The sequence below is a fragment of the Helianthus annuus genome, chromosome 3 (assembly GCF_002127325.2).
Source record: "Helianthus annuus cultivar XRQ/B chromosome 3, HanXRQr2.0-SUNRISE, whole genome shotgun sequence".
Classification (NCBI taxonomy): domain Eukaryota; kingdom Viridiplantae; phylum Streptophyta; class Magnoliopsida; order Asterales; family Asteraceae; genus Helianthus; species Helianthus annuus.
The window spans coordinates 117,271,799-117,283,618 of record NC_035435.2 but is presented as its reverse complement, the minus strand read 5'-3'; positions in this window follow the sequence as shown (position 1 = coordinate 117,283,618).

Sequence of the window (11,820 nt, the reverse complement as noted above, 5' to 3'; positions counted from 1 at the left end):
AGGTTTATCAAACGTAATAGCGCTATCAAGTAATACCACGTTGCCTCCCAGGAAACTAGCTCGGTAGTAAGTCGTGATAGAAATTGAGTTTATTAACCAACACTAAAATTAAACTACAACTTTTAAAAAGTATTCCTCCCAAGAATATTAGTTTGTCCCCCCGGGATGCATGCTTGTGAAAGAGTAGTGAACTCACCTTAGTTTGCTCGGTATGTGTTAACGTGCTGATGTGTGTAAAATGCAATATATAAATTACATCAAATGAGGCATAAAACTAACCCTTTTTAAGTACTAATGTTGGGAAAAGAGTGTTTTTGTCTTTCTTTTGTATTTTCAGGATTAAATGAGCTCAAATTAACAAAAGAAGCAAAAAAGACGGCTAAATCTACCATAAATACAAGAAAAGGAACATAAGTGGATTGCCCGACCCCTCGAAAGTATCCTCCCAAGCAAAATAGAGAAGGCAGAAGACTGAACACGCCCCGTGCTCAGCCAGCATGGGGCCGTGCCCAAGAAGCAGCAGAAAAGACAAACCAGTAGAAGCTTCTATTGCCCACCACGGGGCCGTGCCCAGTGAACACGGGGGCGTGGCGAAAGTATTGCAGGCGCATTAATTGTAATTGCGAATTACAATTAATGAAGAGAGAGATTGTCAGACGGGCACGGGGCCGTGTGCAGCGGACACGGGGCCGTGCCTAGCCTTCTGTTCAGCCTATAAATAGGAGTGCTTGGTTTCATTGCAACTCATCCCTTGGCACACCACCTCTCTCACACTTCTCCACCACACACCACCATCACAACACCATCATCCACCACTATCATCCATTGTCCATCATAGAGTGTGTGAGTCGTCTCGGGATCTAAGATTGATCGTAAGAGTTCTTGACAATCAAGGCCATGTTTGCCTAAGTCTCTTACATCACTTGGTGAAGACAAGTGTTTAGTATAATACTTTTTATTTTTAATCTTTTGCACTTTTTATTTGGTTTTGTATTAATGACTTTAATAACTAGTTACTTATGTTGAAGGTGATTCTTCCTTATCGTTTGTCTGTGGTGTCTTGGCATTATTTTACTGTCTATATAAAATAAAAGATTTTCACCATTCATATCTCCACGGTCTATATGGAGGTATGTTGGCTACCTGGTCGGGGGTTAAGGGAACGGTTTGGTAAGGGTCTTGCCCTTGTTCAACGTTTAGAGGTCCTGCAAGGGGGACCTGGGTCAAATTTAGTAGGATCTCCTTCAATGCCCATAGGTATTGGATGGCGGGGATCCAAACTCTTTGACCCCCTCATAAGTTAACTACTATTAATACTATAACTCGGCTATTTAGGACTGTATCACTGCTGACTCAGACTACTTAGTCGAGGGTAACGTCACCTCCAAAAGAGGGGCCTACCATAATTTGCATTAATAACTTAATTCATTATCTTTCAATAATCCGACCCTTTAGGATTGTATCCCTGCTGACTCAAACTACTGGGTTGAGGGTAACGTCGCCTTCAAAAGAGGGGCCTACTACAATAACTAAGATAATCACTTAAACAAGTGCAAAAGTGCGAAAATAATCAAAGGTTATACTAATACACGAGTCGGATCCAAGTGATTCATCTTGTGTATCTGTTTTATTTTTATTTTTATTTTCAAGCATTTAGTTAGTTTTTATTTTCTTAGTTAAAAAATATTTTCTAACATTTTGATTTGGTTAGACGTTGAGGATAAACTGTACTAAAAGCTCTTGTGTCCTTGGACGACCTCGGTATCTTACCAACACTATACTACATCCACGATGGGTGCATTTGCCCATATGTGTGTTTAGTGTTAGTGAATATCGTGTTTTTATAAATTTAAAACTTGGCTAAAGTGTAAAAAGGGCTTAAAATATAAACCTAAAACATATACACACTGACACGCATCAAGTTTTTGGCGCCGTTGCCGGGGACACAAGGATTTTAAGAAAGTTAGGAATCAACGGCCTAATCATATTTTTATTTTTTCTTTTTTTTTTTAGGATTTTCTTAGTTTTTCAGCTTCTGCAGAGCTCAGCACGGGCCGTGCCTGCTGAACACGCCCCCATGCTCAATCATTGGAACTGGCAATCCTCTTTTAAGTCAGACAGTAAGCTGAACACGGGGCCGTGCTCACTCAACACGCCCCCGTGCCCAAGTTTCACTAACTGAAAACAGAACCGTTAGATCCCGACGGTTGGTAATCTCTGACACAAACATGAGTGATGGTAATTCTTTTTACTTTCAACACACTTATGGTACGTGGTGTCAATTATGTGGAAGCGAACATAAAGAATTAGAATGTTACTTTCTAAACTATAAGCCCCACTATATAGACCCACCGACTCCTTATAACCTTAAGAGGGGCGAAAGTAAAAATAATCACTATCTCTCCCTCGAATGCGCCCAGCCAGATATTCTAGGAGAAATGCTTCTTGACGAGTTATTTCAACTAGAAGAACTAATTTTAAATTGGTCAAAAGAGCTTAGGAAGGATTTCATTGATCCACCCTAAGACAATGACCATGAAGAAATATTGGGACCGCATTCCTACAACCTCGTTGCTCCCGAAAATACCTTCATACCTAGCGAAGACTTGGACGATAGTCGTCCCTGTGCCGATTGTGCTGTGAAGGACTCTCCATCGACTTTGTTCGGTGCATACATAGACCTGAGCGATTCGGCATATACCTTCTTTAACGAGAGCCCGGGAAAGGGTTGGACTTGTCCAACTAGAATGAAAATAGGAATTACCCTCACCGACAACCTCTTGCGTTCTCGACTTAGTCTAGGACAATTAAGGTATCTTAGGCACTTTGGGGTTGTTCCAACCAGTCAGGAGCCACCCGATACTATTAAGTTCCTTAAAAAATAGACAAACTTCATAAAACAGTCTCTCGACACGGGGCCGTGTCCAGCCAACACGCCCCCGTGTCCACCAAAAGATTCCCTTCTGATCCTTACGTCAGAATACGGACAAACTGTGTCAGAATTCCATCTGCACACGGGGCCGTGCCCACTGAACACGGGGCCGTGTCCAGGATGCTGTCGTTTTCTATAAATACAGCCAAGAATTCTGCACATTTGGACCAACTTGGGACAGAGATTTGAAGGAATCTTCTCTCAACTATCCTAGGTAAGTTCTAAAAGAAGGTTCCAACAACCCATCTTGTCCTTTCCTCTTTTAGCGATTTCCTTCTTCTTCATCTTTCTCCAAGCACCTCCATTAAAGTTTGAACTTTTCAAGCTTTGTGGTAGGGATTGATGAGTTTTATTCAAGGAATCTTAGTAAAAATATGTTGTATAACATTGTTTTAAGTTATTAATGTTTAAAAAGACCCCACAAGTTCAGAAAATAACTTAAAACCTCAAGATTCCTTGCTTCAAAACTCTGCAGAAAGATGAACACGGGGCCGTGCTCAATGAGCATGGGGCCGTGTCCGGTTTACTGTTTCAACAAATACACTATTTTCAGTTTATTTTTCTTAGAATGTCAAGTGAAAACAGCGAAACATCTTCCGTGCATTCATCAGACAACCGAAGAGGAAGAAGGCCCTCCATTGAAGCTACACTTGTGCACTATGTAATAGCATTAAGGGAGGCTCTCGACGAAATGACGTCAGTAGAGGAGGACCTAATCGACCGTATTAATGATCTTACGGCGGGACTCGAGAATAGATTTCAAGAGATTAACCTCTTGCTCCAGAGGTTAAATATTCTTTTAGCACCCCCGATGGAACCAGTCCTCCCTCAACAAGATTGGAACCTGGCACTCGGAGTTAACAACCCTACCGGGTGGGACGACTTTCCGGCGGAACCTCCCACGGAGCACCAACAAGAGATCCCGGTGGAAATTGCAACTCCTCAAACTAACGCTAATGAGCCCTCTTTTCTCCTTCCAAGGGAGGTGGAGGAGTGGCTCGCCGACATATGAGGAAAGCCACACCCGGAAGAAGGAGTTCTATAAGGCCATATCTAACCAAGACTACTAGCTTCTTGGAAATTTTGCTAATTAAAATAACGTATAGGCTAGAACTCCATGGTTAAATACTTCTTTGTTTTCTTATCTAGCTTAATATAAATTTAGGACTATGTAAGATCTATGTATGGTTTTAATGGAATGATGGTTTTAAGGTTTGAATGGTTCATAATAAATAAAACACACTCATGGTGGTAAAGGATGATAAGGGAAAGGAGAAACATGGCCCATGCACAAGAACAAGGCCACCCGACAACAATTTCTCCATTACAGTAGGCTCAGCACGGGCCGTGCCCAGCGCACACGGCCCCGTGCTGAACCCCTTGCAGACAAATGCCCAGTTCAGGTAACTGGACACGGGCCGTGTTCACCAGACACGCCCCCGTGTCCAGGCTTCTGTTTCTTTTCTTTAATTTTCGTTACTGGCACCTGAACACGGGGCCGTGCCCAGTCCCCACGGGGCCGTGTCCAGACTGCCAGCAACATAAATTTTTTGCTTTTAACACCATGTTACACATTCAATCAACCTAAAAATTTTTTTTGGGACACATTAAGGACAATGTGTAATTTAAGTGTGGGGGGATGCTAAAACCTTGAATTTTGCAAGTCCTAATAACAAGCCTTACACAAAACTCTATTGGAACCGCTAATCACCCCAAATTTTTTTCAAAAATTTTCATTTTTTTTACTTGTCTAAAGTTTAAGTTGGGAATTCTAAGACTAACAAGGTTATATTTTTACAAATTTACAACCGATATAAGAAAATTATGAAACGGCATGACAAGCTTAGTTAAAATTCGATTATATATACTCGATCACATATAAAAACCCATTCCCACAAAAAGTGAGCTTTGAGCCTTTATTGAGCATACAAATATACATCTTTACGCTAAATGCTCATTTTTCGTTTCTTGTGTGAATAGCCGCTTGGTTCTTACGACTCTAGAACTTGCCATGACAATTCATTCCCGGTCCTTACCAACTTAAACCCAAGTAAGTAACTGATGGAGGCATTAGGACTAACCCCTTTTTCTTTCAAAACCATTATTTTTATTTTTCCTTTCACCTACCCAAAAACTCCCCTTAGTTAACCCCTTTGAGCCTAAACCTTTTCATTTCTCACCCTAAAACCTTTCTACCCACCAAAAACCCTTTTTATTTTCTCCCTTTATTTTAGTAACAAGCTCGTGTCATGTGACTAAAAAAAAACAATGAAGTTAGAAACAAACAAACAAAGCTCTTAAAATGAAAGCTTGTTTGAAGAAATACTTCATTAAGAATAAAAATTCACTAAAACAAAATGTTTTATGAAAACCGACGCTTTTTACGATTTTCGCCCTTTTCTACTAACCACTAACCCAACTATCCACCTTTAGCCCAATCCTTCACCCAAAAAGTCCTCTTGATATTTACAAAGGTAAAAAGTTAAAAAGGAGGAGGATTGATTGCTTGGCAAGCCTATTGTAGGAATAAGTTCCATGCCGCTCTCGAGTGATTCACTAAAAATACACCTTCGGCCGAGTGTGAGTGATTTCTCCCGTGAGGTATGTGAACTTGTATATAAATGGAAATTTAAAAAAGGCATGTTATGCCCAAATAAGTAATTTCTCTTATGAAACGTTCCAAATAAATCATAACGAATAGGATTGTAAATAAATAAAAATAAAACCCAATAAAGATCTTGGATTCCCGACACTCTATGACAAGCCAAAACCTTCTCTTCTACCCATTCCATTTGGGAGTGTAAGCCACATATTAAAGAGTTTTGCTTGAGGACAAGCAAAAATTCAACTGTGGGGGTCTTTGATGTGTGTAAAATGCAACATATAAATTACATCAAATGAGGCATAAAACTAACCCTTTTTAAGTACTAATGTTGGAAAAAGAGTGTTTTTGTCTTTCTTTTATATTTTCAGGATTAAATGAGCTCAAATTAATAAAAGAAGCAAAAAGACGGCTAAATCTAACATAAATACAAGAAAAGGAACATAAGTGGATTGCCCGACCCCTCGACAGCATCCTCCCAAGCAAAATAGAGAAGGCAGAAGACTGAACACGCCCCGTGCTCAGCCAGCACGGGGCCGTGCCCAAGAAGCAGCAGAAAAGACAAACCAGTAGAAGCTTTTATTGCCCACCACGGGGCCGTGCCCAGTGAACACGGGGGCGTGGCGAAAGTACTGCAGGCGCATTAATTGTAATTGCGAATTACAATTAATGAAGAGAGAGATTGTCAGACGGGCATGTGGCCATGTGCAGCGGACACGGGGCCGTGCCCAGCCTTCTGTTCAGCCTATAAATAGGAGTGCTTGGTTTCATTGCAACTCATCCCTTGGCACACCACCTCTTTCACACTTCATCCACCACCCACCACCATCACAACACCATCATCCACCACCATCATCCATTGTCCATCATAGAGAGTGTGTGAGTCGTCTCGGGATCCAAGATTGATCGTAAGAGTTCTTGATGGCGGGGATCCAAACTCTTTGACCCCCTCATAAGTTAACTACTATTAATACTATAACCCGGCTATTTAGGACTGTATCCCTGCTGACTCAGACTACTTAGTCGAGGGTAACGTCACCTCCAAAAGAGGGGCCTACCATAATTTGCATTAATAACTTAATTCATTATCTTTCAATAATCCGACCCTTTAGGATTGTATCCTTGCTGACTCAAACTACTGGGTTGAGGGTAACGTCGCCTTCAAAAGAGGGGCCTACTACAATAACTAAGATAATCTCTTAAACAAGTGCAAAAGTGCGAAAATAATCAAAGGTTATACTAATACACGAGTCGGATCCAAGTGATTCATCTTGTCTATCTGTTTTATTTTTATTTTTATTTTTCAAGCATTTAGTTAGTTTTTATTTTCTTTGTTAAAAAAATCTTTTCTAACATTTTGATTTGGTTAGACGTTGAGGATAAACCGGTACTAAAAGCTCTTGTGTCCTTGGACGACCTCGGTATCTTACCAACACTATACTACGTCCACGATGGGTGCACTTGCCCATATGTGTGTTTAGTGTTAGTGAATATCGTGTTTTTATAAATTTTAAACTTGGCTAAAGTGTAAAAAGGGCTTAAAATATAAACCAAAAACATATACACACTGACACGCATCACGTGCCTTTAATGCATTAATAAGATGTTTGATCTGTTACACGTGACCTAGTGTACAATATCGTGTAAGTAAGTATACGAGTAGGGTTTGCTATACCCTATTTGTCCAAACAACCAAGTGTTTAAATGTGATCAGGTTATCAAGTTAACATACAGTGGTTTTCTAGTTGGTGACATGTTGTGCAATATTGAGAAACTCAGATATATTGTTTAATTAATAACTCGGAATATGCATATCAAATAACCTCGAAACCAGCTACACATATATAAACTGTGATAGATAACATGCGTTAGACTTAATTAAATTCAGAATCCTGATTGTTTTATTCTTAAACTTGTGAGTTACATATACACAAAGAAACTCGGACTAGCATCATGTATACAAGTAAACTCAGTCAAGCATTAACCAAATGAAACTCGGACGACGTAAACCAACATAAACTCAGATTCTCATCAACATCTATTAAACTCGGACATTGAGACCATACTTGTAAAGTCAGATAAATTTAAGAACTCGGAATCCTTTTATTCATTTAACAAACTCGGTAACTTAAATTCATTTAACTAACTTGGAAGTATTTAAGTAGTTCAGACTGCCCTTTGAACCATATAACCTCGGAAACATGTAACAAACTCGGATCCTCCCTTTTGTTTCCTCTTAAACTCAGATCCGATCACATCCACATATATAAAGCCGGAACTTTATAATAAAAACTCGGATCCCTTGTTTCATTTATATTAAATCCGGACAATTATAAAAACACACATAAATTCGAAAGCTTTTTAAATAAACCCGGACCCCTTTTTAATTTTTAAACAAACTTGGAATATATGTATAAATTCGGAACAATCTTCTAAACTTAGAATAATTATATAAATCCGGAATTTATACATACAAGGTCGTACAAATGGAAAACCTGGATTCATTATAAAGCTATTAAGAAACTCGGACATGTTAATTTCGGACTTTGTGACTTCACAAAGTCTGACAATTATCTCCGGACTAACTATCGCATACTATCACAAAACAAGGAGATATCAATGTAACAATTACAGTTTGCAGTTCTACGATCAAAACCCTAATGAACAATGTTACGAATAAAAACAACAGTTTAGCAATTTTAACATGTCAATAGCATCCTAAGATCAGGCGAACAATTACACATTCATTCATAAACCATTGCAGGTTCAATCAGATGTGATCAACTAAACACAGAGCAATTGTTTGGAGGTCTAGGGCTTGCATGAAATCAAGTGAGCAGAGATATCAATGTATAACATAAAACAGTAACGTAGATTTGATCTAGAGTTTGTTCTTGACGAACTGATGGATTGAAAGACCAGAATTGCAAATGATTGTGTGTGAGATTGGTGTAGCTAGAAATGATTAGAGAGAAATTGTGGTACGATGATTATGGGAATGTTTAGGGTTGCAGTGGATTAACAAGAGTTTCAATACTAACCCTAAACACCCTTAACTGTGGTTAGGTTAAAGTATTAACCTGGAATCACGGGTTATCACTGTGTTCCCCAATGAACTCTCCTATATATATATATATATATATATATATATATATATATATATATATATATATATATATATATATATATATATATATATATATATATATATATATATAGAATTGCGCTAAAATAAGAACCACCTCGAGTTGTAAGAACCGTGAGAACTTTTTGATCCAGGGCGAGGTGGACCAATTTTTTTTGATAAACGTAGATGCGTGTATTATAAACAAATTTATAAAAAAAATTCAAAAAAAAAAAAATGTCGTGTGTGTAGTTTTGAGCACCACAAGTTTGTGTTTACGGGTACTGTAAATTTTCCGGTAAGATTTACGGTACTCGTAAACACAAACTTGTGGTGCTCAAAACTACACACACGACATTTTTTTTAATTTTTTTTACAAATGTGTTTATAATACACGCATCTACGTTTATGAAATTTTTTGGTCCACCTCGCCCCGTATGGTGTAGTTCTCACGGTTCTTACAACTCCAGGTGGTTCTCATTTTAGCGGTCCCCTATATATATATATATATATATATATATATATATATATATATATATATATATATATATATATATATATATATATAGGGATGGGTTAAAATAAGAACCACTACGAGTTGTGAGAACCGTGAGAACTTTTTGATCCTGCACGAGTTGGGCCATTTTTTTTCACAAACGTAGATGGAAACATTATAAACACATCTGAAAAAAAAGTAAAAAATGTTGAGTCATTAGTTTTGACTGATGTAAGTTTTTTTTAAGCCCTAATAAAAAAATTGTTATGTGTAATAAATTTGTACGCCGGCGCGTAAAAAAACTTGCATCAGTCAACACTAAAACCTCAACAATTTTTCTTACTTTTTTTTATAGATGTGTTTATAATACTTTCATCTACGTGTGTGCAAAAAATTTGGCCCAACTCGCGTGAGATCGAAAATTTCTCACGGTTCTCACAACGTGGTGGTTTTCATTTGAACCGAATCTTATATATATATATATATATATATATATATATATATATATATATATATATATATATATATATATATATATATATATATATATATAGGGGTATTATTACACATGTGCAGCACACAAAATTATTTATTATTTTTTTTTTTGAAAAAAAGTTTTTTTTTATATATAAAAACTAGCGATTTTTGTAAAAAAAATTGAAAAAAAAATTTTTTTGTGTGTTTTTTAGGCTTTTTTTAGTTAGTTTTCGAGTTTTCACAATAAAAGTGGTTTTCATTTGAACCATCCCCTATATATATATATATATATATATATATATATATATATATATATATATATATATATAGGGTTAGGCTCATTTGTGAATAACTCCCTTGATAGTGAACTGTGTGAACTAATCCTAGCCCTTGATTATCAATACACAAGTGTAAATCAATGGCCATGATTTGATCAGGATTTGATGATGAAAATACACTAGTGTATTTTACGATTTAATGATGTAATTCAATTGCCAAGATTTGTTCACTTAGTTCACAAATACACCATTGTTCACTTTTGAAGCCCACCCTATATATATACACATATATATGGAAATTATAGGAATAATTCTCTTATTAGTATGAAAACTAAGAAACCTAGATGAAAGGTTCTCTTTTTGCCACGTGTTACACCTTTTTGTACACGTTTTACCTGTAATAACTAGAGGCTGTCACGTGTTATGTAACAGATCTTACTTTTTCATAAAAAGCTAAAAGTCTGCAAAAGTTGTTACACGTAACATACAGTCTCTAGTTGTTACACGTAACACATTCTACAAAAAAGTGTAACATGTGGCAAAAGGAGATCCATTCATTTGAGTTTCTTGGTTTTCTTAACAAATATGGTTTTTTTTCTATCCCTCCCCTATATATACACACTCAAATCTTTACAAGTGTAGGTTAATTAGGTGGCTGACGTGTGTGTGAAAAATAGTTGTTAAAAATAAGAATCAACAAGATTCTTAATTGATGACATACGATGGATATATAAATCTAAAGCACATTAATTTAATTATAACAAAGAATATTAAAGATGAAACTAGAATTTTTAGTTAAGCACGTTTAAGTATATGTAAGTATGTAAAATGATTAAAGAGCATAAGTAGATGTATGTAAAATGATATAAACAGTATATTTAAATATTCCAAATGATTTTATTGATCCGAACGTAATGATCAATGCCGTTGTGCCTACGGGCGGGTGGATTACCGGGTTTTCCCCGGAATTGGTGGTGGACTCGGGTTACTCTCGGAGTACTCCGTTTGTCCAGTGGGTGCCCCGAGAGTGCTCAAGATTGAGTTTGTTGGTTGTTCAAAAAAAAAATAAGAATCATTGAGATTTTTCATAAATGATATAAGACGGGCATCTAAATATAAAGCAAATTAATTTAATTATAACGTAGAATATTAAAGATGAATCCCGTATATTTGTTTTAACACCTCTTAAGCAAAACCACCTTAAAGGCGTAAACTATTGTAATGGTATTTTCATAATATGATACACATTACCAATAAACGATATGACTAACACTTGGATATGATTAGACAACCTTTTAGTCTCACAGCCTGTCACTAGCTGTAGCATCTCTCCTCCCTCCCTCACCCACCAACCAACCCTGCTCATTATAAATACAAGCTTAGGGTCTTCCTCCTTTTTTAGGTTTATCCAAGTGATCCTTCTACTGTTTGCAAGAATAGAGCGGTGCATACACTTGCTTTATTAGCTATTGCACATAGAAAAGCCTTTCTGTTGCTAAACAAGGTACATGAGTGTTTATATAAGTCCATATATGTTTATGTATAGTTTCTTAATTTGTTTAGAATAGTCTTTTGGTTACTTATTATGGATGAAAAGTTTGCTACTTTAAAATTTTGATTTGTTTCGGGATATGATTGTTTAGCATAATTGTCCTCACTCTAGTGTGTTTATGTTTGATTCAATCTTCTTAACACCAAAGTGAATTGATAATTAAGGACATAACGGTTGTTTGATTACATAGAAAGTTGCTCTTGATGCTATTTTATGTTTTGCAGAATACTTTATTTGATTTGGGAAGAAGTAAGCACATGCCGTTGTTATTGTGGAATTCCAAGGATGTATCATTTATTAGGTTATAGGTACTTGTTAAATTTCATCATAGTCTTATCTTTAGTATAGTTATTTGATAA